This window comes from Canis lupus, chromosome 26 (assembly GCF_011100685.1).
Source record: "Canis lupus familiaris isolate Mischka breed German Shepherd chromosome 26, alternate assembly UU_Cfam_GSD_1.0, whole genome shotgun sequence".
Lineage (NCBI taxonomy): Eukaryota > Metazoa > Chordata > Mammalia > Carnivora > Canidae > Canis > Canis lupus.
In genome coordinates, this window is record NC_049247.1 from 27975322 (window position 1) to 28002545 (window position 27224).

Genomic DNA, 27224 nt, shown 5'->3' on the forward strand with positions numbered 1-27224 from the left:
CAGAAAAGTCCATTACCCTAGAACGTTCATCACCCATGTCCCTTGGAGGCATCTCTTCCACCTGCAGCCCCCAACAGCCACTGATGTGCTTTCTTCCCTTGTGGTTTTGCCTTTTCCCAAATGTCCTATAAATGGATTCCTGCATTGGGTCTGGCTTCTTTCTCTTTGTGCAGTTGAGATTCATCCAAGTTGTGTGTATTGGTAGCTCATTCCTTTTTATTAATGAGGAGTATTACCAGGTCAACACAGTCCTTTTCCTTTCTATTCTATTTGAGCAACATTATTGAGACAGAACTTACATACCAAGTTTACCCATCTCAGGTGTACCAATCACTGTTTTTTAGTATGTTCACTGGATTGAGTACCACAGCCCCCATCTCAGAATGTTTTCTTTTTTTTTTTTTTAAAGATTTTTTTTTAATTTTTTATTTATTTATGATAGTCACAGAGAGAGAGAGAGAGAGGCAGAGACATAGGCAGAGGGAGAAGCAGGCTCCATGCACCAGGAGCCTGATGTGGGATTCGATCCCAGGTCTCCAGGATCGCGCCCTGGGCCAAAGGCAGGCGCCAAACCGCTGCGCCACCCAGGGATCCCCGAATGTTTTCTTTTTTAAAGATTTTATTTATTTATCCATAAGAGACACGGAGAGAGAGGCAGAGACATACATAGAGGAAGAAGCAGGCTCTATGCAGGAAGCCCAGTGTTGGAGTCAATCTTAGGACTCTGGGATCACACCCTGAGCCAAAGGCAGACACTCAACCACTGAGCCACCCAGGTGTCCCTCAGAATGTTTTCATTACCCCCAAAAGAAATCTTGTACCCAGGGGTCTCTCCTCATCCTTCTCCCTGTAGTCTTGGACATCCTAATCTATTTGCTGTCTCTGTGGATTTGCCTTTTCTGGAGATTTAATGCAAATGAGGTTGTATAGCATGTGGCTTTTGGTGGGAATGGTCGTTTTTTTAATGGTTTCTTTGGAAGGCTTATCTTCCAGGTCATGTCATATCATGTGGGTGGCAGGGGAGTGAGAAGCTGCTGCCCTCAGGTGTTCCCGGTCTGGTTTTGGGGCTGTTCCCCTCAGGGTACCAGGAAACAAACCTTTCTAGCTCCCCTTTCTATAACCCAGGGTTCTACCTGTCTCGCCCTCAGCCTCCCGCAAGGGTTCAGATCCCAGAGGTAGCAGGTGGATGGGTGGACGGACCACTTAGCCTCCAAGAGGGGCCTGCAGCTCTCCTGCATATCTCTCCCCTTCACCTCAGTCCAGCTGCCAAGTTCCCCTTTGTTATTTTTACTGACAGATTGGCCAAGCTCCAGAAAGGGGGCTGGAGGCAGGAGAAGAGATGCTGTGGCATGTGGCCATGATGATTATCCACAGCCTGGAATCCAAGCTGTGGATTGAAGACTGCCTTCAGTTAGTATTAGCAGATGCGCTTGTTCTGTGCAGGGTGGGCTGTGATCACAGTGGGATCCCTTCACCACCCATAGTCCTTGGACCTGTTACTTCTGACACACGTCCCTGGGAGCTTCTGTGATATTTGGAGTCTATAGAGACCCCCATGGCCCAGGACCCCAGGGCCTTGCTTAGCAAGGACTGCACTGGGTTCTGGAAGCTTACCGGAGTTGTTGTTGATAGGTACACAAGACCCACGGGTGCTAGATCCACCTCTGTGGGGGCGGGGCCATCAGCAGGAGCTCGGTTCTTTTTTTTTTTAAGACTTTATTTATTCATGAGAGAGAGAGAGAGAGAAAGAGAGAGGTAGAGACACAGGCAGAGGGAGAAGCAGGCCCCATGCAGGGAGCCCGATGTGGGACTCCATCCCAGGATTCCAGGATCATGCCCTGGGATGAAGGCAGGCGCCCAAACCGCTGAGCCACCCAGCCTGCCCAGGAGCTCCGTTCTTACTCCAGGAATGCAAGGGGCTTCTGGAGCTGCATGGTACTGTAGACTGGCATCCACGGGGTGTGCCCACCTGGGAGCCTCGCTCTGCATCTCCCAATGCATGCGATAACCTCCATGGACTGCCTACTCTCTGACAGACAGGGCGTTCATAAAATAGCACTTTGGTGTGTTTCCTCATTTGAAGAGGAAAACAGATGCACCTGCTCTCTGGCCAAGAGACATGGCAGGTGCAAACTGCACACCCAGTTCCGAGTATTATCTGGACCAAGGAATGAGTTATTTGGTCATAAATCAGGGTCTTGTCTGCAGAAGACTTGGCAGTGTGAGGAATGGCTGTCTATCTCCATTGCTGGAAGGGTGGGGCATTTCATTCACTCGGACACTCCCTTGGTGAGGAGCACCATTAGCTGATGTGCCGCTAAGAAGGAAGGCAACACTTCCAGTCATTGTAAGAGGCAGAGATGATTATATGATCCCACTTTGAAACTTCTGGAAAATGCGTGTCTGAGAATTGATGAAGGGATGGTTACGTTTCTTCATCTGTAAAATAGGAATCAGAGTAGTCATCTGCTCAGGGACTTGCCATGAAGATTCAGTGAAGTGATGCGTGTAAGAAAAACACTTAGCCCAGCTCCTGGCACGCCTCAAGTGCTTAATAACACTGGTTATTCTCATTTTATTGTTGTTATCGTTGTTGCTGTATGACAGATAGCAGGAGAGGATGTTGGCTGCTGCTTCAGCTGGTTGGAGGTTTGGGCTTTTTTTTTTTTTTTTTTTTTTTAAAGGGGGCCAAAGTGGAAGATGAGAAGCTATCTTTTTTTCCATTAGAGCTGGAAAAGCCCAGAGTGTGCATTTCCAAGCAGTGATTTTTCAAATGGTTTTGTTTTGTTTTAGGAACAGAGCCCTTCTTTTGAAATGACATTTTAGACCTTAGTACAGAGAACAGACAAGGAAAGATCTACAGTAGCCAAGCCTGGCCCAGCTGTCTCCCTGCCAGGCCCTGCCCCACCCCCTCCTTCACATGGCTCCCAGGACCCTAGTTTGGGGCTGATTCTTGCATTCTGTGTGTGCTCTCCTGGGGCCCACAGCTGGGCAATCTGTGGGGAGACTCTTCCTGGAGATCAGCGTCCTGGGTCTTCTCCAAGTGGCATTGGCTGGCCAGGGAGCCTGGTGCAACTTTCTTCTCAGGGTAGAGAAACAGAGCTGGTCCCTAGAATAACCTTTTTTTTTTTTTTTCCAAAGATTTTATTTACTTAATTCATGAGAGACACAGAGAGAGAGAGACAAAGACACAGAGGGAGAAGCAGGCTCCCCATGGGGAGCCTGATATGGGACTCGATCCCCGGACCCGGGATTACGCCCTGAGCTGAAGGCAGATGCTCAACCACTGAGCCACCCAGGCATCCCAGACCTCTTTTTGGTGGTGATGTGGGGTGAGGTGAGGGGACTGGACAGCTACAAGCCTGTGTTTGTGAGTGTGTGCTGTCCTAACTTGCATTTGCACAGGGTTATAGGTGGGGCTTTCCGCCAGTTACAGAACTTTGCTTTTACTCTTTTTCTTTTCTAATCGTGATACAATTTTTTCAAGTGTGCAGTTCAGTGGCATTAAGCACAGTCATGTTGTTGTATCACCATCATCCATCTCCAGAACTTTTTTATCTTCCCAACTAAAACTGTCCCCATTAAACTCCCTGCTCTCCCCCTACCCAGCCCCTGGCAGCCATCATTGTCCTTTCTGTCTCTATGAACCTGAGGACTCCAGGGACCTCATATATGTGAAATCATGCAGTATTTGTCCTTTGGTGGCTGGCTTATTTCAGTGAGCATAATGGGAGGTTCATCCATATTGTAGCATGTGTCAGAATTTCCTTTCTTTTTAACACTGAATAATATTCTTTGTATGGCTAGGCCACATTTTGTTTACCTGTTCCATCTATGGACATTTAGTTTATTTCTATCATTTGGTTATTGTGAATGATGCTTCTGTGAGCTTGGGTATGCATGCTCTTACCTCCTGACCCTTTGCAAACGGGCTCCCCCTGCGTGAGCACCCAGAGCCCCACTTAGCCACCATTAGTGGGAAATGGGAAAAGTAACTGTTCTCTTACAGTGCCTGCCAGGAGCACACAGCCCTCTGCAATGTAGCAGGTTGTTGATAAAAAGGGCTGGAGTTCTTGGAAAGGGGCGTTCCTGGCTGCGAGTCCTACCTCCGTTTCCAGCCACCTTCTCTGCCAAGGGAATTTGAGTCAGCCGCTCCTGGGAAGTGGTGAGCCTCTGATGAGCTGAGGGGAGATGGAGGAGTGTTTCTGTATGATTTTAACTGCCCGTGGGCAAGTCAGTGATAGAACCAGAGTGGATGTGGGCCAGGGATCTGCTTGATTTGACATTTTGCTTCCTATGTGGAACAGAGTAGGCAGGTTGGGGCCTTCCTCCCTGGCATGGGACTTTGGTTCTGCACCCCAGTCGGCAGTTCAGGAATTAGGGTTGGAGCCTGCCTTCAGGAGACAGGAACGTGTAAGAGGGATATGGGATCAGTGAGTCAAGGAAGGAGTCAGATAGTGACTGAGACTCCAGGAATTCCAGCATTCCTGGAAACATGGATCATTCTAGAATAACCAGATTCAGGGTGTCTGAGTGGCTCAGTCATTTAAATGGCCAGTTCTTGATTTTTGACTCAGGTCATGATCTTAGGGTCCTAGGATCGAGCCCCCCACATTGGGCTCCATACTCAGCAGGGAGTCCGCTTGAGATTCCCTCTCTCCCCCTCCATCTGCCCCTGCTTGTGCTCACTCTTGCCTCCTCTTTCTCTCAAATAAATAAATCTTTAAAAAAAAATAGAATAGCCAGATTCCCATGGATTTTGCCATGTTCAGGAAGTCTGGCAGAGCTGGTAATTACAAAGTCTAACTGAGAAACGTCTTATATATAACCTTCTGTTTCCCTTGAGTATTTGAGAGGAAGCTGTGGGTGCATTTTATGGGTAGGTGTTCCAAGCTCTTTTCCTCTTTGGTTGATGCTGGGGGCCTTGATAAGTGTCAAGAGCCCCACTTTTTTTTTTTTTAAGATTTTATTTTTTAATTTATTTGAGGGAGAGAGAGAGCTTGTGTGGGAGCAAGCATGAGGAGAGGGAAGGGAAGAGGCAGAGGGAGAAGCAATCTCTCCACTAAGCAGGGAGCCCTGTGTGGGGCTCAGTCCCAGGACCCTGGGATCATGACTTGAGCTGAAGGCAGCTGTTTAACCCACTGAGCCACCCAGGCGCACCTCCCCCACTCCCCAACAGCCCCACTTTCGATCTGCATGGGCCTGGCTTCAGAACCCAGATGCCTTTGCGGAAATCAAAGCCTGAGATTATTCCTAGCCCCCTTTTCATCATGCTTCAAGGGCATCTTTCTCTTTGAATTTTAGTGTCTACATTGTTAGAAAGTCATTAACATGTTTATAAGCTCAGACTCAGTCATCCCACCCTAGGGTATTTTCCTAAGGAAATAGGATTTTTCCCCCCCTTTTCCCTTTTTAGTATTATTATACGAAACTATTCATTATGTTCACAACAGTGGAAAGCTGGAAACAAAATAAACGCCCTGTGATAGAAAAGGGGTTACAATAACTTGGTGGACTATTATGTCACCATCAAATGATAACGATGAAAATCATGAGGCAGCGTGGAACTTACTCATACTGAAAAAGTGACGCATAGCATTATATGTATCAGGGTTTGTATCTATTACCTCTTGCTGTGTAACAAACCATCAAGGAGATAAGGTTGTATGGGGTTTCTTCCTTTCAATTACGGCTACTACCATGTCTTGTAATAGGTTTAAAATGAAAATTCTCCACATGCTAGTTATTGGGTGCCTAGCCAGAGGATGATGGGGTTAGGGTGGGGTGGGGTGGGGATGATTATTATTAAGTCTCCCAGGCTTGCAAGTTTGGCCATCATGGGACCTCTGGAGCCTGGACATCAGGAAGATGTCTAGAGATAGTGACTGGCACTGTGGGACATGTTTCAGCTCTGTGGTGCTCTCTTCTTCTTGTCACCTGGACAGAGGGTGGATGGGTCATGATGGCAGCACAAGTGGACCCATGCCATTGGAGGTGTTGGTTACCCATCTCCATAAGGCAGGCGTGGGCCTGGCCAGCACAAGATGACCATCCTCATATAGGAAGAGAGGACTTCCTGGGGACCCTCGTGTCTGAGACAGTGCTGTCTGGTTGATTTGAATTGGGGTCACAGGTGTATTTGTCTATCCCCTTGCATTCCTTTTTGTAGTTTATTGCTGTTCCCCTGAACCAGTGGTCCTTTGACAAGATTTTGTGAGTTTGAAAGTGCTTCAAAGTAAAAATTTAAATAAATAAATGCTCAGAGAAACCATGTTCTGCCTACGCATGGGATGGTGTGAGGCCTGGAGGAAGAACATTCCCATAGCCCCTGGGTCTCTGGGCTGTGTGGTGGGCACTGGGCTTGAGTCACAGCTGCCTGCCCAGCCATGAGCAGGGCCAACTGCTGTGGACAGGAGACACCTCGACGCCCACACGTCCTGCTGGAGGAGAGCTGTGGCCCAGGTTACTGAATCCTGTCTCATGAAAAAAAAAAATGAGTCTTGCCTGACTGTGACCAAAAGACCAGGGAAGGGGTTTGAACCTGCCCTGAGCAAATAAATGGGCCTCGCTCCAGGGGAAGCGTGGGCTGTGGAATAACCCTCCTCTAACGAGCGAAATTCCTTTCCTATTGCATGGGGACCTGCCTCCTCTCTGTGTTCTTACTCTCATTCTTCTATTCCTCCTGAACTCCCAAGCCTTGTTGGCTGGTCCCTCTGGTCCCCTCTGACTGGTCTTGAGGGCCCTGCCAGTGCCCTGGCTCCTCTCGTGGGTCAGAAGCAGCGGGAAGCCCTCAGAGTTGGGTGAGCATCCGTGTCTGCCCCTGCTGTTGATCAGCCTCAGAGCTTCTGTTCCCCTCATCTCCCTCACATCCTCCGAGGCCATGTAAGGATCCTGGGAGGTGGCCCAGGACAGGGCCTCGTGCCCAGCAAGCATGAATTGCTCAGAAACTGAGTTCCCCTCCCTGACCCCACTGGGTTTCAACTTTTTCTTTAACAGCTGCAGAATGCTGATTAGCCACAATTTGTGGGACTTTCAGTATCTAAGGCAGATGAAGCTGGTTGATGCTTCCTTCTCCCCTACATTGTCCCAGCTGTGGGTCTGAGAGCTGGTAAAATGCTGCCTCAGACCTTGGTCTCGGGGCTGACAGCAGGAGGGAGGGGTGTGGTCCTGGATGGGGCCCGGTGACTAGTGACAGCCTAGCAGCCTGGCCTGGGGCTGGCTTGAGCTTGGGCAGTAGCTGGAAACCAGCCTGACAGCGTGCCAGCCTTCACTCACCGCTCAGGCCACAAGTGACTGGACAGGCATGGAGGATTTTGGTTCCCTTGGTGAAGACCCTTCAGTCCCAGGCCAGGGCAGCGGGCCCATGGTCCAGGTCACACTACTGAGGGAGGAGAAGGGAGAAGAGGGGGAGGAGGCCCACCATAAAGGGCTAATTTTTCTGTCCTGGAATGAGCCAGCTCTGAGGGTGAGTGGCTGTCAGCAGCAAGGATGAATCGCCTATTTACTTGTTTCATTAAGAGGCTCCTTGCCCGTGGGAGAGGTCGCAGCCTTGCCCGCCTTTCGCGGGGAGGAAGTGGTGTTTACAGAGCAGCCAGCTGGTGCAGGGTGAGGAGGTGGCTAATCCCTCATTAGGGAGCCAAGAGGGTCTGTAGCGTGCCAGCCTGTTCCTGCCTTGCTACTACCCTAATGGCCGTGACAATAGATGGATGGACAGAAGGCCGGGCCAGCCAGGCAGTGAAAACAGGAAACCTAATCTTTTCAAAATAATCCAGGGGGAGGGGAGAAAGTGAAGAAGCGAAGAGCATAAACTGACAGATGGCCCCTGTGGGGGAGGCATCTTCCAGCGGCTGGGGCTTCTCAGAGCTGGAAATTGCAGTGAGTCAGCGAAAAGTTGAGGGTGCTCTAATCTTCCAGGTCTGTTCCTGACGTTAGATGGTGTTCTAGCAGGAAGCCTCCTACCCCAGCCTCTCCCACTGTGCCTCTAAAACCATCTCCTGTTGCCTTGACTATGACTCCCTCACCTTGATTGTGACCCTCCCCTGCCCTTGGGCATGGCCCCCAGCCCCCCTCCTCAGGTCAGCCAGTAGAGGCACCTGATGTGTCCTCACGAGGCCTGTGCTGCCCTTGGCCTGGGGTCTGAGGCCACACTTTCCAGGAAATTAGGCCCGCAGGACCACCCACACTGCTTTCCCACCCTTCTTGGGCTCTGAGCTGGTGGCATGAACCACTCCCTGCTCCCCACTAGTTCTGAATTCTTCCTCTCTTGTGCTTTCTGCAGGATGTTCTTCACCTGGAATGCCCCTCCATGTATCTTCACCTGCCCAGATCCATGTGTCCCCCCAGGGCTCAGCTCCCGTGCCACTTTCTTCATGGGCTTCCTTTGCCCTACCCCATATCCTTCTGTCGCCCTTGACTTGTCTCCCTCTTCTGACCTCTCCAGGCGGTCCCTCATTCATGTCTCCTTCGTGTGCCGTCCAGGCTCACTTTGGTACCTGTGTGTGCACTGCCTTGCCTTCTGGAGCAGAGAGCTACCCTGTTATCACTGCCTCTCCCTGGAAGGACTCAGTCCCCTGGGCTGGCCACTGTGGCGCACCTGCATGTGCACGGGCGTGCATGTGTATATGTGCATGCTTGCCGCGCAGAGGGAGGGGTCTGCTCACCTGCCACTCACTCTTCGAGGCCGGGCACACTCTTGTGAGCTCAGGTCGCGTACAGCACACAGGGGCCCTCCTGTCCCCCACCCTTCTGGGTCCGTGAAACACTTCCATCCTTCAGTGGGAACCATGCGGTCCCTCCTTCCCTCTGTGCAAAAGGAAGGGGGTTACCTCGACCTCGAGGTTTTGTCTACGGTGAAGTGAGAGCCATGTGTTAGCTTCAGGTGGGCTGTGCTGGGGGAATAACACCCTTGGAGAAGTGGGGTACAGACAACTCTGAGTGGCGGGGGAGTGGCTTTGGTGTCTGTCAACCCTGACAGCTGCTCTACGTGGGGGATTTTGGCTCAGTGGCTCCAGCTGTCTTTGAGGCAGCATTGGCTTCCAGGCCTGAAGTGCTGAGAACCTGGGGATCTCTGAGCCTGAGGCCCCAAGGCCACCAGGGAGGCCTGTGGCATCCTGAGGAGTGCTTTCCTTCCCAGGCTGTTGGAAAGCTTGACTCAACCAAAGGAGTTGATGTGAGTGTGAGCACGGATGAGCGTGTGTGTGTGTGTGTGTGTGTGTGTGCATGTACCTCTGAGTGTGTGCACATGAATAAGCATGTATGTGTGCATGCATGCACCTGCACTGTACAGCCCCTGGGGGAGAGCTGGGCTGTCCCACGTTTTCTTAGTGTCTCTGGAGCCTTGTCTCTCAGATGACGCTGACTCACCACTCCTCGTATACCTCTGAGAAGATGAAATGAGAGCCTTGCAAAGTTCCCTATGTGGTAGTGTGTCCTGGACAGACCCTCGATCCACAAGTGGCTCCCTTCCCACTCCGCTCCAGACCATCAGCTTTCCTGACTTGCTGGGCCTCACTTGGCTCAAGGAGAGGCTAGGTGACCAGGATCTTCAAACCCCCAGACTCTAGCTGGCAAGGGGCCTAGCAAGTTCTCCATCCAGGGCACAGTGGAGCTGTGTCAGTAGCCTGGAGATTTCAGGTTGGTTTCTCGGCCCCAACTCTAGGTGTTTTCACCCAGCTGTCTACACAGAGGTGACCAGGGGCTCTGATCCCCTTCTTCCCTGCCACCAGGCACCGTGCTCACCCCCTCATTCCCTTTTCCCTAGTGAGCCCTGAACTAGGCCCTGCCTCTTCCTGCCTTTCCCGCGGGCAGAGGCCCCGGTGTCTGGGACCCACTGCCACTCAAGGGCAGTGACAGGAGCGCTCTCACCCTTATCTCGGCCGCCAGCCTGGAGGGCCGGTTTATCTCTCCTGTCCACACAGTCTAAAGGAAGCTGGTGCTGAAACAGCAAACTTGGCCTGACTCTACAACAGGAAGACGGGCGTGGGCGCAGGTCTCCCCGGCATCAGCCACGGCTGCCACACAGCAGTCATTCCTGCTGGTCCCCAGGGCTCTCTTTCCTGTGGCTACCTCAGAGGTGGTTTTTCAGACTGACATTTATGCTTTTGACTTGGTTGCATTTTCTCAGAGCACTTTGTGGACTGTGCAGTGGGACATTGGGGTGAGCTGCCTGTGGCACCGTGATCAAGGTGGATGTGGCTGCTGCCCCCTTCCTGGCAGCCTGAGCAGGGCACACGGTGGACATTTTTCTTCTAAGGCTCATTTCCCACCTCTGCATCTGGGAAGATCAGAGATCTATTCCTCACCCTGAGCTACATTGTGAACAAGTGGGAGAATGAGCCGCATCTGTCAGGAGAGGGCAGAGGCCAGGAGAGTCCACTTCCCACTTTCCCATCCACTGTCTGCCCAGAAGAGGAGAGACTCCCTCCCAGACCCGGACAGAGCAGCCTTTGATGAGCCCAGAGCTGCTCAGGGCTGGGGCCAGGCATTCTCACCGATTTCTCTGGTCCTCTTGGCCACAAGGCACAGGGGCAGCCTCAGACCTTGCAGGCAGTCTGGGGATCAGGGGCAGCTGGTTGGGCTGTCCCAGGAAGGGTGTGCCCAAGCAGGAGGTGGCCAAGCCTGCCTGGAGCTGTACTGAGACCAGCTCCCCTCTGAGACACGTGTGTCCTGCTTAATGAAAGAAACAGTTTGGTGTTGTGCTTTTTTTCTGTGCCTGGATTCCCCTCTTCCATTTAAATACAGAGGAGGACACCTGACCCTGACCCTGGGCCTGTCTGGACCAAAGACGTCATTAGAGCCCAGAGTAGCATGCATTGTGATTATTTTGGGACTTCCTCTCTATGCACCTCTGGGCTCACTTACTGTGGACCCCACCCTGGTTCTCAGACCCTGCCCATAGCAGGCTGGCCAGGTCAGGTGGAGGGTGTGGGCTCTGACAAAGCCAAGCCTGCCAGCCAGAGACCAAGGAGCAGAGCCCATGTTCCAGGCTCGTATACCTGAGGCTTGGAAGGCGTGGCCTGAGCTCCGTCCTGCCCAATCTCTGCTGGCAGCTGTTCAGGACATGGTTTTGGAGGAACTCCCTGTGGATCTGGACGACCCAGGGCTTGTTCCTCACTCTCTCCACTTGTTTGTATCCCACTGACGCCATTGTCTGTTTGCTGAATGTCCAGCAGCTTGGGGTATGGGTAGAATCACAGGCCTGAGAGTCTACCATAAGGAATTCCAGGTCTTCTCGTGTCTCCCTGTATCCTGACTTTTCCATCCATTGGCAGCACTTTTCCAAGACCCGTCCCCTTTTCTGGCCTTTGCTATCTGGAAGTTCATTTCACGTGGTTGACACTTCCTAGAGACCTTAAACATTCTTTAAGTCTTTTTGTTTTCTTCCCAGTGGTCTTATTTTCACGCTGTTTAATTTCTTAAGCCTGCCTCAGATCCTTGTGGAAATAGGTGGGTAGAAACCTGCACAAACAAACTCCCCACCCAGCCTGGCATGCTCCCTTGCCCACATCCTGCTTTCCTTCTCTGGGACCTGGAGGCCTGCTGAAGTGGGGGCCCCTCCTTGTTGGGAGCAGGGCAGGGTGTGGTGTCACCTCAGAAACCTTACAAACCTCCTCCTTGGGCTCCCAAATGATTCATTTCCTTCAAATGTCCTATGCTATTTTCTAGTAGAATCCCTGTTATGTGTGAATCAAGATCCTGGCTCATATTTTCTGCCATGACTGATGTGATCTTTCCCTTGAGAAATATTCTTCCTACAGGGCCCAGAGTCATTCTTTTATATTGGTACATTATTTATTGGTACTGAGTGTGTGTGTGTGTGTGTCTGTCTGTCTGTCTGTCTGTCTCATTGTCAGGTGCTGCCCATGAAGTGAGTTAGGGAAGACATGCTTTTGTTTCATGGCGTGTTGCCTGTGATAGTGGGTTCTTGGTAGCATTTAAATGCCTGGGCAAAGATGAGGAGAAAGTTCCTAATCTTCATAACAAATTTCTAGGGCTACAGTGATGGTAAGAAACAGCCAGATTCTGAAACTGAGAAGAGAAAGGTGGTTGAGGCCTCTCCCTGTCATTTAGGCCAGGAATAACTCAACCTGGCCCACCACTTGCTTTTATGAATAAAGTTTTATCGGAATAGGGTACACTTATTTGTCCATGCATGATGTATGGCTGCTTTCACGATGTAGTGGCAAAGTTGAGTAGTAGTGATAGATACCACATGGCTTGCAAAGCTGAGAATATTTACTAGCTGGCTGTTTGCAGGAAAAGTTTGCTGACTCCTGGTTTAGGATAGAACACAGAAGTAGAAGACCCCAGAATAGCATTCCTACATAAGAGAGTCTTTTTCTCTCCAGTCTTTTCTTTTTAATTAGATTTAATATGGATTATGCAAATCTCCTCATTACCACCTGAAGGGGGCCACAAGGAGCAGGGTCCTGGAATTTAGGTTTGTGGAGCACAAAAATCTCAAAACAGCCCTGCCAGGTAACTCCCATTATCCCCTTGCTGGCAGAGGTTCTAGGGGCATGTCTCTTGCATGCTATTATTCAATCCAGAAGCAGGGAAGAAGCCGTCAGGCACATGCCATTCTGTGGTCAGCCTTCAGAGAGACAACAGGGAATTAGCATCTGAGCTGCCCTGTGGGACAGAAGGAAGAACATCTTGACTGTAAGCATGGTTAAACACAGGATAAGCTGTCAGGGGAGTGTGAGAAATTCCCATCTGAGGAAAGCTTTGGAAAGGATAAACCATTTTGAAGTATATTTTCAGTGCCTGGGTTTTCAGCTTGCTTGGTGACAGGGCATTGGCCTCGATGGAAGACAACCTTTTGACCTTTCCCATTTAGCAGTTCACCACCACCCACGTACCTCACCTGCCTCTTAGCAAACCCTTTGCTGGTCAGATCCCAACAACACCAAGCCCCTTCAGAAAGACTTCCAAGGCCCTGAGTTACTGGAGATTGGGTTTCTGGAATGGTTCTTGCGCCAAAGAAATCTTCTCGAAGGCTGGACCACCTCTTGAGGTCTTTGTGTCTACCTGCTAAGTCTCTTATCTGTCTCAGGTTACCATTAGCCTCAAGACTCCTTTTCCCACAACTTTTGTCAGCCTTGTCACACAAAAGGTTGGGGGCATGGGGAAGGGGGGTGGTCATGATGGGTGGTTCCCAGCAGGTTCCATCGAGAGCAAATCAGACTGAGAAGTTGTAGGAAGTTTCCAGGAGAGAGTGAATGAATGGATCTGGGCCCCCTCTCCCTCTAGGGCAGAGGCCATTTACTGTCCTGGTGGACTAAAGAACATCCACTTGCGTTTGTCTGAGACACCTTCTGGAGGCAGACTTGGAGCTCTAACAGAGGCCAGAGGGAAGGTAATAGAGTGGAGGTAAGGCAGAGTTGGCTTTGGCGAGAGCAGACTTCACATGTCTCCTGGCACCACAACCAGGAGCCCTTCCCTTGAATTGTGTGTGAAGGTTTTAGTGGGTCCTCTGGCCACATACTTTGCAAAGGAATTTACTCTTGGCATGAATTCAAATCAGAAAGAGCCTCCTTGAGAAACTAGAAAATGGCTCAATAAGCATTAATTGTATTTGTCTTCTGCCTTAATTGCACAAGAAACTACCAGAAGCTGGGACACCTGGGTGGCTTGGGGCGTGATCTGCCTTTGGCTTGGGGCGTGATCCCAGGGTCCCGGGATCAAGTCCCACATCCGGCTCCCTGCCTGGAGCCTGCTTCTCCCTCTGCCTGTGTTTCTGCTTCTCTTTCTGCATCTCTCATGAATAAATAAATAAAATCTAATTAAAAAAAAGGTTTGGTAGTGAAACTGTCTGGACCCAAGGGTTTTTTGTTTTTGTAGTTTTTAAAAAAGATTTTATTTATTCATTTGAAAGAGAGAGAAAGAACAAGCAGGGGGAGTGGCAGAAGGAGAGGGAGAAGCAGGCTCCCTGCTGATCACAAAGCCCGATGCGGTGCTCCATCCTGGGACCCCAGGATCGTGGCCTGAGCCTAAAGCAGAGTTAACCGACTGAGCTACCCAGGCACCCATTTTTGTAGTTTTTCAGCAGCTAATGTGATGACATGAGACTCCAAGTTATCTATTCCCTTTAATTTAATTTATTTTTTTCAAGTTACCTATTTCTTTTTTTTAAAAAAAAGATTTGTTTATTTGAGAGAGAGAGAGTGTGTGTGTGTATGTGTGTTTGTGTGCAGGTAGTGGCAAGGGGAGAGAAAGAGAATCTCAAGCAGATGCCCCACTGACCTCGATCTCATGGCCCTCAGATCATGACCTGACCCAAAATCAAGAGTTGGTTGTTTAACCAACTGAGCCACCCAGGTGCTCAAGTACCTACTTCTTGAGTGAGTTCTGTTAATTTCTGTCTTTCAGGGAATTGCCCCATTTTATCTAAGTTGTCAAATTTATGTGCATAAAATTTTTATAAGATTTCCTTTGGATGCCTGTGGAATCCATAGTGATATTTCCTCTTTCATTCCTGACTTTACTAATTTGTGTCTTTATTTTTTATTTTATTTTATTTTTTGGTCAGTCTGGCTAGAGGTTTATTGATTTTTATTGATCCCACCCTACCATGAGAATTGACTTTTGTTTTCAATTATTTTTCTGGGTTTTTGTTTGTTTGTTTGTTTTTAATTTTATTGTTTTCTGCCTTTGGCTTTATCTCCTTTCTACAGGTTTAATTTTGCTTTTTTAGTCTTTAAAGATGGAAACTTAAGTTATTGACTTGAGACCTTTCTTTTATAATATAAGCATTTGATACCATAAATTTACTCTTGGGCATTACTTTAGCTATATCCTACATATTTTGATATATTGTATTTTTATCTTACTTCCCTTTAAACCATTTACCAGTTTTTCTTGAGTTTCCCTCTTTGACCTGTGGATCATTTAGTAGTGTCTTGTTTAATTTCCAAATATTTGGAATCTTTTGAGATGTCATTTTGTTACTGATTTTTAATTTTTAATTCCATTATGGTCAAAGCCACATACATTAGTTACCTTTTGCTGCCATAATAAATTTACATAAACTTAGTGGCTTAAAAACAATGCAATTGGGGATCCCTGGGTGGCTCAGCAGTTTCGTACCTGCCTTTGGCCCAGGGCGTGATCCTGGAGTCCCGGGATCAAGTCCCGAGTCGGGCTCCTGGCATGGAACCTGCTTCTCCCTCTTCTCTGCCTGTGTCTCTGCCTCTCTCTCTCTCTATGTCTATCATAAATAAAAATAAGTTTAAAAAAAAAAACGCAATTTATTTTACACTTTACATTTGTGAGGTCACAAATTCAAAATGGGTCCTACAGACTAATTAAGCCTTAGTTTTGTTTCATCTTGGATGGTTTTTATTTTGCCTAGATTCCTGAAAGATATTTCCACTGGATATAGCATTCTGGGTTGGCAGGGTTTTTTTTGGGTTTTTTTTTTTTTTTTTTTTTTTTTTAGGGACTTTATTTATTTATTCTTGATAGACACAGAGAGAGGCAGAGACACACACAGACAGAGGGAGAAGCAGGCTCCATGCAAGGAGCCCGACGTAGGACTCGATCTCAGGACTCCAGGATCATGCCTGGGCCAAAGGCAGGCGCTAAACTGTTGATCCACCCAGGGATCCCCAGCAGGGTTTTTTTTTTAAATCCATTTTCTTTTTCTTTTTCTTTTTTTAATTTGAGAGAGTGAGAGAGAGAGCGAGCGAGAGAGCACATAAGCAGGGGAAGGGGCAAAAGGAGAAGCAGACTTCCGAGCCTGAGCCATGGCAGACGTCACCTAGGCACCCCTGATGGTTCTTTCTATGTAGTACCTTATTATTATTGTTATTTTACCCTTCTCTGACCTCTATAGTGGCAGTTAAGACATCTACAGTCATTTGGCTCTTCGTTTGCCTATATATAATATGTTGTTTTTTTTCTGGCTTCTCTCAAGATATTTTTATCTTTGGCTTTTAGCACTTTATGGTATATCTGGTAGTGGTTTTTGTTGTTTATCCTGTTTGGGATTCACTGTATTTCTTGGATTTGTACATCTATGACCTTCACCTAATTTGGGAATTAGTCAGCTATGATTTTTTCAAATATTTTCCCTGCTCCAGTCTCTTTTTTTTATGGGACTCCTGTGACACAGACGTTAGATGTTGTCCCACAGATCCTTGAGGTTCTGCTCCAATTTTTTTTCTCTTATTTTCTTTCTGTTGTTTAGATGGATAATTTCTATTGATCTGTGTTGAAGTTCACTGACTCTGCTGTCATCTTCATTCTTTATTCATGAGAGACACAGAGAGAGAAAGAAGCAGAGACACAGGCAGGGGGAGAAGCAGGCTCCATGCAGGGAGCCTGATGTGGGACTGGATCCTGGGTCTCCAGGATTACGCCCTGGGCCGAAGGTGGCGCTAAACTGCTGAGCCACCTGGACTGCCCTGTCATCTTCATTCTGATAGTGAATTCCTCTCCCAGAAATTTTTTATAGAGGTTATGTTTTTTTTTTTTTTTTTTTTTAGAGGTTATGTTTTTATTCTAAGATTTCTATTTGGTTGTTTTTTTTAAGATTTATTTATTCATGAGAGAGACACAGAGAGAGAGAGAGAGAGACAGGCAGAGTGAGAAGCAGGCTCCATGCAGCAAGCTTGATGTGGGGCTCGATCCCGGGTCTCCAGGATCATGCCCTGGGCTGAAGGTGGCACTAAACCGCTGAGCCACCCAGGCTGCCCTGGTTCTTTTTTTAAAAATATATATTTTTTATTTACTTATTTATGTGACAGAGAGAGAAAGAGCACAAACAGGGGAAGTGACAGGCAGAGGGAGAGGGAAAAGCAGATTCCCTGCTGGGCAGGGGGTGGATGTTTGTTGGTTGCCTTTTCCTTGAACAGCTTAGGTTTCCAGGTTCTTTGTTGCATAATTTTGGATTGTATCCTGGACATTTTGAATGGTACGTTATGAGACTCTGGATTGTTTAAATATTCTGGAGATGTTGATGGAATTATTTAAACAGTCAGTCAACCCAGTTAGATTCAGACCGCACATCTTAGCTCACTCTCTGTGGCCTCTGGTTCCACCGCCCACCCTGCTGTGCACCAGAGGTCAGTCTGCAAGCCAGGCAGTAGTATCAGTGCTCACTCATGTAGTTCAAGTCCCAAACCTGTACTGTGCTGAACACAGGTGGTTTCATGCATAGGCAGCTTGGGGCAGGGGAGCCGAGGGCTTCACACACAGACTTAAAGGATCCTTTCTCCAGCTCCTTCCTCTCCCTGATCTGTCCTACACTCTCTACTTCCCCAGGTCCTGACTAGAAGGCTGGGCTCCAACCTCCCCTTGCTGTCACCGTAAGGTCCACTGCTACTGTACCGGTGACAGTAGGGACTCTGCTTCTTTGATGGCACTCTCCTATTATAGAGTGGAGAGGGCACAGGACTCCACCCCACAGGGCCACTGGGAAGTGGAAGGGGTGCATGCTCACCTTGCTGGTGTTCACCTGGAGCACATTAGATAAAGTTAAAAGTTTAATTCACTGGATCCCTCCTTTTGGGTTCTTTGTGTAGAGAAAGCAGGCTTTTCTGTTGTTTTGGGTTGTTTTTTTTTCTTTCTGTCTGTGCCTGTTGGCACTTTTGGGCTGCTCCACTGCCCAAACTGGGATAGATGGGATGCAAAATCTCCCAGCTCTTCTCTGTGATACTACAGTGGTTTGTCCAAACCTTTACAATCCACAACACTGAGAGCAAACCCTAACACAGACTATGAGCTTTGCGTGATGATGACATATCAGTGTAGGTTCATCAGTTGTGACAGATGCACCCCTCTGGTGCCAAATGTTAATAATGGGTGGAGGAGGGCATGTGGGAAATCTGTAGCTTCCTTTCAGTTTCGCTATGAACCATTAAAATTGCTCTAAAAGAAATAAAGTTTAAAATAAACGGAAAACCCGAGAAGGCCCTTCTGGGGCATCCTTCAAGTCCTGAGATGCTACCCAGTGCTTCTGCTCCCCGCCTTTCAGAGTCCCATGATAGCTATTTCATATGTTTTGTCCAGAATTTGTAGTTGTGGTGAGTGGAAAAACATGGAGTGCACTTGCTCGTCTTGCCTGAAACTGGAAGTTCAAGCTTCTGCCTTTGAATTTCCTTTTTTCTGTGTATGGTGGTGTTCCCTGGGATTGGCCCCCTATCCTTAGACATCATCTCAAGGGGTGCAACCAGTGCTGGTCACCTCTGCCTTCCGCAGTAACTTTCCTACGGCTCCTCTCTAAACCCCCAAGCCTGAACCCGTGGACATTCACACTGCACATTCAGTCCCAGACCTCCTAGCATTGTTTCCCATCAGTCCTAGCAGCTTCTGATTTGCAATGGTCCAGAACCACCTCTTTGCTTCTTGTTGGGTTACTCAGCAGTATCATACCCTGGTTTGCTCAGTCCCTGCTCTGCTTGAGGCTCTTCTGCTGATTTCTGTGGCCCCACACAGAGTACGTAGAGCCATCTGCCCACATTTCTAGGAAGAGTAAGGCTTCCAGCTATGAATGCATGGAGATCTTTGGCAAGATCCAGAATTCCTGGCCAAAGGATCCCAGAAATTGCCTCCGCACTCCCGCCTGTCCTGCATGCCAAGGCCTGCCTTCCCACCAGCCTGCTCCCCAGCCCCACATCCAGCTGTCATTCCCTAGTACACCCACCCTGTGCAGTTGTCATGGACACATAGCATTCCTTCATGGAATGTACTCCATCATAGTGTGGGGTTCCAGCTTCTCTGTGGTGGGGGCCACAGGTGGAGTGGAGAGTACAGCATCCAGAACCATCTGATGGGACAGATGGTGTCAGGAGAGCTATTGTTTTTCCATTTGTTAAATGGGAATGACCCTAGGAACTTACAGGGCTGTGTTGGGATTAGCGGTAAGGGCCAGAACAGACTGGCATGCTGTAGATGCTCAGGAATGGGGAAGGAGGGGCCTTGTTTCTAAGATGGTTTCCCTGTGCCGCTTCCACATGGTGACCAACTGCACGTGCTGGGTAGGGCAGTGGTGTTGAGGGGGGTGCCATAGGCTCAGGCTGCCTTGTGTGGAGGCTACGCCAGCTGTGTTCTCCCCACCCCCTTCCCGCCGCGGGAGTGGAATCCAGCAGGAATGCATGTTGCGTTCTTTCCTGGCTACTTGGGCCACCTGTGCCATCTGGCCAGGCTCATGGAGTGCATAGGCTTGGGAGTTATGTCCCCACCCATGCCCGCTCCCACATTTACGCCCCATTTTCAGAGGGAGAATCTGACCCCTGGCTAGAGCTGCAGGTAGGGGAAGAAAGTCCCAAACAAGTTAGGGAGTCTTCAAGGGTCTTCCTGTCCTCTTTTGTGGCCCTTCCTACTTCCCCTGTCGCCCTGTCATGCCTGTCTGCTCCTCCGGGCACCCTTGGCCTGTCTGAAGGCTGCTTATCCTTTAGATGCTAAACCACCTCGTCCCAGGAGGTGCTGTCAGCTTAGTAACTCTGACCTTAGTTCTATTCATAATTTTATGTTGGTTTTTCGGCTCCCCAGCAGCTGAAAGCCTCAAGACCCAGCACTCAGACGAGGACAGGGCCTGCTGATTTCAAAGCCTCAGGCCCTGCTTGTGTGATAGAACCCAGGACTCCCGGTGCCTTTGGCCAGGTACCATCCTGGAAGCTGCACTGTACCAAGCCCAGTGCTTGGCACCTTCTCCTCAAGGTTTGCAGGCCAGCTGAATCCTCTTTGTATAGATGAGAAACCTGGGTCCTGGAGGGATGAAGTAATTTGCCAAGGTCACCCAGGTGGGCAGTGCTGTAGGACTGAGTTGGAGCCAAGATCAGTGCTGCTTTGCACATGGCTTCTACCTTAAGTCAGCAGCTCAGGTGCCACTAGCCAGGGGTTGGGGGGCAGCCGCTGTCACCTGGAGAGGCAGGAGCCTGGGCGCAGACAGGGCCTAACCAGGATTGAGATCCCAGCTCTGTGTTTCTGTAGCTGGTCAGCAGTGAGCCCACCTGATGCACCTGTGGGCACTTGTGGCCCTGTCCTACCACAGCCTTGAGGTGAGATGGCCAATGAGAATGATTGTAAGTGCTGCTATGTCACCAGATGGAGGGAGGGCTTATTAACAAGGACCAACCTGTGGGATCTAGCCAAGGAGCCGCTGTGCTATGGCAGTTTGGCAAAGACCGGCAGGAGCTGCCAACCTGAGAAGCTGGGTCAGGGTCCCTTTGGTGGATGCACATGCCTGTTGCATGTGCACACACCTGTACATACATGCTACGTGCACACACTTACACGCCCCCACACACACATATGCAGATGTAAATATACAGAGACACAGAGGAGGAAAATGTTGAAGGGCAGAAATCAGTTCACATGATATTAGCCTGGACTTGCGTCCAGAGCTTTGGAGAGAAGAATCTTTCCAGACTTTTGGGATCTGGTGGAAAATCTCCCCTCTGGGGCTCCTCTGCTCGTGCTTTTGTCCCCCGGGACCCCTTGAGGTCTGTAGACAGAGTCTGAACCGGAGCACAGAATCTGCCTCCAGAGGGCCCATGTGCCTGCCTGCAGCAGCATCTACACGCTGTTCCCACTGGCCCTTCTCCTGGCAGAGGCAGCCTGCAGCAGTTCTCTGCCCTGTGGCGACAGGCTGTTCTTGTTTGGAAACAGGAGATACCATCATTGCTTCTCTCCACCCTGTTCCCAAAACATGAGGCTCGAGTTCAGTGATGCATATGAAGTGCTGGCTCTGTGTATGCATGTAGTGGACACCTGGGCCCTGAGCACTCTGGTCCCCTCTGTCGGCCTCTTCCCTCCTGGTCTTCAGAAGGGCACAGTGGCCCCGCCTGCCACAGGAGGTGTGCCAGCCAGGGCCCCATGGAAAATCAGTCGTTAGGTCATGGGCACGTGGGGTCAGTGGGCAGACATTGGAGGCTTTCCCGGTTGCCAGTGACCCAAAAAATCACTTTCGGTTTTTGTGACTCAGAAATGAGCTCAACCCACACACCCTTTAGATGTTCTGAAACTCAAGCCCGAGTCCTCCGGATGGCTCTTGGCTATGGGATTGTCTGAGTGAGCATTTTTATAGAGACCCATGCACACCTGGACTCTGGAGATAGTGAATGGAAATTTTACTATATATCTTACCAGCTTAAAAGGGAGGTGGTCCTCCTTTATTTCATGTTTCCTGGCACCCTACATGTTGGTGATTATGTGTATGGGAGGTTGTCTGTTTATTTTGATCTGGGCCCTGGAAGGCAGGGGAGCCATGAGGTAAAATCAGTGAGGCAGGGGATGGTGCCTTAACATATGGTCCCTGGGTGGTCAGGGCCTTAGGAGTCCGGCCATCCTAAGGAGCTTATGAGTAGTTGAGGAGGGACTAGATGTGGGCTATAAAGTAGGTGAGAGGTCAGGTAGGCTCTTAGTTCCCCTAAGGGGGGTGGAGGGGTGGCTGTGAGGTTAAGTCATATTTGTGGAAGGGTTTGTTGGAGCAGCAGGCCGTGAAGAAGGTAGAATTCAGAGGCCCATGGAGGCCTCTGGATGGAAAGAGTGTGAGCTGAGGCCCAGAATGGAGCATTTGTCGGGGGAGGGGGCCTCATGGCTCAGGGGGCAGGTTGGCGAAGCTCAGCAGTGGCCTTCCTGGCTCTGTAACATGTTGCACCTGAGACTCCCCTCAGCCACAGTAAGAATGGAAACCAGAGTGGGCTTGAGGACAGAGCCTCAGTTCCCGTTTTACTTCTCAGGTCGTCATCTTGCTCTGAGTTCCCTAAAAGCAACTCTGCCACCAGCCTGCCTTCTGCTTTAGATTATTGGATATAAACTGTATTTCCCTGATTAAAGGAAACCTCCGCACGGGGTATAGAGGGTGTAAATGTCCAGACTCACGTCTTCTAAGGCATTCCAAGGGGGGGCTGCCGAAAGGAAGGAGTGTGTTATGTCACTGGTGAGTTGTAGGTCTTTCTAGAAACTTGGAATATGACATGTGCGCGTGTGTGTGTCAGATTGTGTCACTTTGTTCCCCAGCTCTGAGGCCTTCCATGTGCCACCATTCTGGGCACTGCTGTCCAAGGTCTTACAGCTAGAGAAAAGGGGTCTCTCCAGATAGATTCTGTGGGTTCCTGCTGTCTGGTGGGTTCTGAGCCCCCCATGGCTGTCTCCTCCCCTAGTAGCCTCTACCTTGCAATAACAGGGCACATCCTGGCTGAGTAGCACAGGGAGCTAGGGGATGTTTGTCTGCACTGCTGCTGTGTGTTGACTCGATAGCCACTTTGGAAGGCTGGGAGAAAGCTTGTGGCTCTGAGGTGGTCAGGGTCCTGCTGTCCAAACAGCCTTCTGGAAGCCCAGCCTTCGATTGCCCCTGGCTCTTTTCAGTGGCATTCCCCACCCTCCAGCATAGAGCAGAGCATGCCTCAGGCTAGATTCAGGCAAGATCAGGGAAATACACCTGCATAGCTGAGACTGGTTTTAAAAAAATGGAAAACCCCTCCTACTGGGAAGATTCATGTGGGCACAGCAAAGAGCCCTGGGCATAAGCTGTCAGAGTTCCTTTCACAAGGGCTAAGAGGGGACACGCACCTATTAGGTGCCTGCTGTATGCCAGCTGCTGCTGTGAACCTGTGATCCGACTGTGTCTCCACTGGTCACCTCTACTGGGGGGATGGCAGGACACCTACCTTAGGTGGTGGGCTAGAGTCAAGGTCGTGAAGAATGAGGGATCGGCCTCATTCTCCTCATGTCTGTCTGGGAAATCTGAACTCAAATTCTGTGCCCTCAACAGTACTGGAGTGAGGTGCCAGCCTGATAGCGTGATTGCTGGGCAGGGTGACCCAGTTGAACCAAGCTGTCATTCTACCATGTGTGGTATTTCTGGGAGAAGCGCCAGGCTCAGAGCTGGTGTCGGATTCCTCTGGGAGCCTTTCCAGAGGCCTTGTTTCCCTTGGGATCCCACGATTCCTGAGGGAAGGGCCTCTTCCTAAAACGTCTACACCGATGAGCCCAGGGCCTTCTGTGGTGCGGTGGTCCACTCTGCCCCGTCTGTGGGTTGAGTCTCTCTTTGGAGGACTAGCTTTTCCTAAAAAGTACTTTCAGAACTGAGCATATTGCAGACCCTCATCAAGACCTGCTGGGTCTGTAGGCTGGGCTGGCCAGTGACAGAGGTAGAGGCCTGAGTGGGCATCTGGCAGCTCTGCCCCTGGGGGTGCCTTGGGTGTGTGAATCCTGTCTCCTCCTACACGTGGTACTGGTGCCAGGGAAAGCAAGAGGGGAGCTGTGCCTGGTTCCCAAGCCAGACTGATTGGGGAGGGAGCATGGAGCCTGGACCAGGCTGTTGTACTGCGATGACAACTGGGATTATCACCAAAGGTGGTAATTCCCACATGACAGTTTCAAGTTTCAGGTCAAGAGCTGACGCTAGTCCTCTGTCTCCTCTTTCATCTGGACAGAGATCCTTGCTGGCTTGTTTTCTGGCTCGTTCCTCAGCTGTTCTCAAGACCTTGTACTCCACAGAGACCCTGTTCCCTGCAGATTCTGAGCCCCAGGGGAATGGGGGATGCTCTGTTCCACTGATCCGGGCTGCAGAAGAGAACTGGGGGAGCCCCAAAAGAGACCTGTGGGAAGGTGAGGGCCACAGCCTCCCTGGGAGACCAGCAATGGGGTGCTGAGGAGGGCAAAGTGGGGCTGGCATTTGGAGCCCTGGTGGGCTTTGCAGCAGGCCAGATGGAGGGGATCACCCTGCCAGAGTCACCCTCTGACCACGGCAGCCTGAGACCTGTGGTGGTTGCCACGGGTTCTGCTATACATGTTTTATGGCTCTGAGAAGAGTCTTCCCAGTAGCCCCAAGCATGTGAGCCCACCACCCCCCACCTCCAGCATTTCCCAGAATGGAGCCTTCAGCCTCACAAGGAAGTAGAAGATGATGCTGAGTACCCTAGAAGTCAGGCAAGAGGTAATCCTGTGGTTTTCTGGAAAGGAACTCCAGTAACTACCACAGGTTGGACCACATGAATAGCTGAGGCTTCTGATAATTATGATAAATGATGCTTGTGCTTCTGGATGCTTCCTCCCTCTAGCAGGAGAAAGGTGGCCTGTTCATCACCCCCTCAGGGTGTGAGGGTACAGTGTCATTATCCCCATTTCACTGGTGGGAATATTGAGAGATGAAACAAGCCTCTGAGTGGCCTCAGTAATCCCAGTTTGTTTGTTGTCCTTTTTCTGGCATGATGGAAGAAGGCCCTGGAGGTTGGGGCGGGGAAGAGGGAGTCTGGGAACAGAGGAATTATATTTCCTTTTCCAAGTATGTACGTCAAGGATGGTAGAGTTCCTGGCCACTTGATTTGAGTGCACAGAAAGTTTTCCAGGGGAAAATTCATTCTGTCTTAAACCTAGAGACCCTGGTGCCTCCTGGTCTGTTCCTTGGCTTTTGACATTGGGTACATCTCAGGTTGTGGTGCAGAATATAAAATAACCCCCCTTACTTCTACCACCCCAGCTTACCTCCGGTTCATCCCCAGGATGCCTGAAGTCAGGGATCGAGCTCAGGGTGGGGCTAACCCCTCTGAACCTCCAGGAGGTAGCCTTGGCTGGGCACACCTACCTGGGTGAACCCCCTGCTTTTCAACTCGACTTGTTAGCCGTGAGGCTCAGGGAATGTTGCTTCCACTTCCAAACCTTCAACTTTCATCTGTAAGACAAGGTATCAGCTCCCTTGCAGAGAAGTTTGAGGACTTGAAGCTGAGCACTTGGACAGGGCCTGTTACTGCATCTGTGTGTTGCCCTCACAGAGGTCTCAGGGTCCCTGACTCAGGCTGGCATCCCAGCTACTGTGTCCCCACCCACTCCCCTGCCCCCGTGTATCCAGAAGCCAGTGAACCTCTCAGGAGTGCCGTAGATTGGGGTGACCCAGGAGTAGAGCAGACAGGAAACTTGCAGGCTAGCCCCCAAGACCGAGCCAGAGCTATGCCTCCGCAGGGCAGGAATGCAGGCAAGCAGGAGGTTCCTTCTCCTGGTGGGGAGTCCCTGATTCCCAGGGGAAAGGACTTGCACTTTGGAAATCCATTGAGGACAACAGAGCAGGGCTGCCATAACAAAACCTTACAGACTGGGGAGCTTATACAACAGACATTTATTTGACCTAGGAAATCCCAGGTCAGTGTGCCAGCCAGTTCAGTTCCTGGTGTGGACCTTCTTCGTGACTTGAAGATGTCTGTCTTCTTGGTGTGTCCTCACATATCAGAGAGAGAAAGAGAGCTCTGGTGTCTCTTCCTCTTCTTACAAGAACACGAATCCCATCATGAGGGCCCCACTCTCATGACCTCATCTAAACCTATAATTAACTCCCAAAAGGTCTCACCGCCAAATACCATCACATCGAAGGTTAGAGCTTTGGTGTGTGAATTTGGTGAGGGCACAGACATTCACAGGCGTATCATCGGTCTGTCCCCAGCATTGGTCTCTGACTTGTGGGTGCTGATCTTGTCGCTTTAGTTCACTGTCCTTATGTGCACATAAAGCCCCCCTTTCAGAACAAGATGAAGGGAGCACAGTGAGGTCCTGAGGTCGAGAAGGAGGAAGGTGCTAGGGCTTCACTCAGGAAGGAGTCTTGCACCCTTCCTGCTCTGCCCTCAAAGGAGGGGCAGTTGGCAGACTATTGTTGTGGGTGGGGAGGGTCCACAGCACTCAGTTTCTATATTTCTGACTTGTACAGTTGTAGTATCCTGGTGGTTCTGGTCTATTCTTGGGTAGCAGAGTCTGGGGCAAATCTACAATAGCCTAGCTTCTGAGGGAGAATAGCACTAGTTAAAGAGAGACCGGGAAGGCATGAATGTTCTGCATGGCAGCAGGGGGTGAACCACAGGGCTGGCCTGTTGCCCCTGACCGCATGGGGCCTAGTCACTCTTCTCTCTCTGTGATCTGAATCTGAATCTGTGGGTGTGCTGCTGAGCATAGACAGCCCCTGGGTGGCTGCAGCTGGCTGGCTGGGCAGAGTCCTATTTCCATGCATGAGCGAATCATTGACCATGGAGACACTGGGTGGAAAGAGGCCTCTCAGAGCTTGTGCCTGAGCTACACAGTTGCTGTATGTATTAGTGTGCTAGGGCTGTGTAACAAAGAACCACATACTGGGTGGCTCACACAAGAGACATTTATTGTCTCACAGATATAATGGAGGCTGGAAGTCTGAGATTGAGGTGTTGGTAGGGTTGGATCCTTTTAAGTGCTGTGAGGAAGAATCTGTCCCAGGCCTCTTTTTTTTTTTTTTTTTTTTTTTTTTGATTTGTAGATGACTGTCTTCATGTTCATATGGCATTCTCCCTATCTACTGGTCTATCTTTAAGTTTCCCTTTTCTGGGGCACCTGGGTCTGATTCTTGTTTCAGTTCAGGTCATAATCTCAGGATCATGAGATTGAGCCCTGCATCACAGAGTCTGCGTGAGAATCTCTCTCTCCCTCTGCCCCTCCCCCTGCTTGTGAAAGAAAGAAAGAAAGAAAGAAAGGAAAGAAAGAAAGAAAGAAAGAAAGAAAGAAAGAAAGAAAGAAAGAAAAGAAAAGAGAGAAAAGAAAGTCTTTTAAAAAATAAATTTCCATTTATTATAAGGACACAGTCGTATTGGATTTGGGCCCAACCTAATGATCTCATTTGAACTTGGCAAAGACTACATCTCCAAATAAGGTCACATTTGGATGTATTGTGGATTAAGACTTCATCGTGTAAATTTAGGCCAGTAGGGGAGACACGGTTCAGCCCATAACACTGTACTTCTTTCTTCTTTTTAAAAAATTTCTAGAGGATCCCTGGGTGGCTCAGCAGTTTAGCGCCTGCCTTCGGCCCAGGGCATGATCCTGGAGTCCCAGGATTGAGTCCCACATCAGGCTCCCTACATGGAGCCTGCTTCTCCCTCTGCTTGTGTTTCTGCCTCTCTCTCTCTCTCTCTCTCTGTCTCTCTCTCTTTCTGTCTCTGTCTCTCATGAATAAATAAAAATAAAATCTTTAAAAAAAATTCTAAACCTGACTGATTTTTATTTTTTTATCTAGGGTTTGTTTTAGGGGAGATTGACATAAAATTTACCATCTTAACTATTTTTAAACATATAATTCAGTTGTGTTAAATGCATTCACATTGTCATGCAGCCATCACCACTAGTTATCTCCAGAACTTTTTCTTTATCCCAAGCAGAAACCCTCCCTACTAAGCAGTAAGTCCCCACTGCCCTCTCCTCCCAGCTAGCTGACATCCCCCATTCTATTTTCTGTCTGTGAATTTGCCTATTCTAGGTATCTCCAA

At 49.6% G+C, this 27224-nt stretch overlaps 1 protein-coding gene and 1 long non-coding RNA gene across 3 annotated transcripts in view; both read left to right on the forward strand.

The window, feature by feature from the left end:
• The window catches only part of BCR (BCR activator of RhoGEF and GTPase), a 124649-nt gene that overhangs the window by 24857 nt on the left and 72568 nt on the right, over positions 1-27224 (forward strand). The window lies entirely within an intron of this gene.
• Positions 18710-26177, forward strand: LOC111092680. Of its 2 annotated transcripts, XR_005379425.1 has the most exons (4): positions 18710-18863; positions 19495-19662; positions 19936-20003; positions 21687-26177. It is a non-coding gene; the product is annotated as an uncharacterized LOC111092680 (long non-coding RNA). The 2 variants fall into 2 exon arrangements; XR_005379424.1 differs by having other exon boundaries at positions 18710-19662.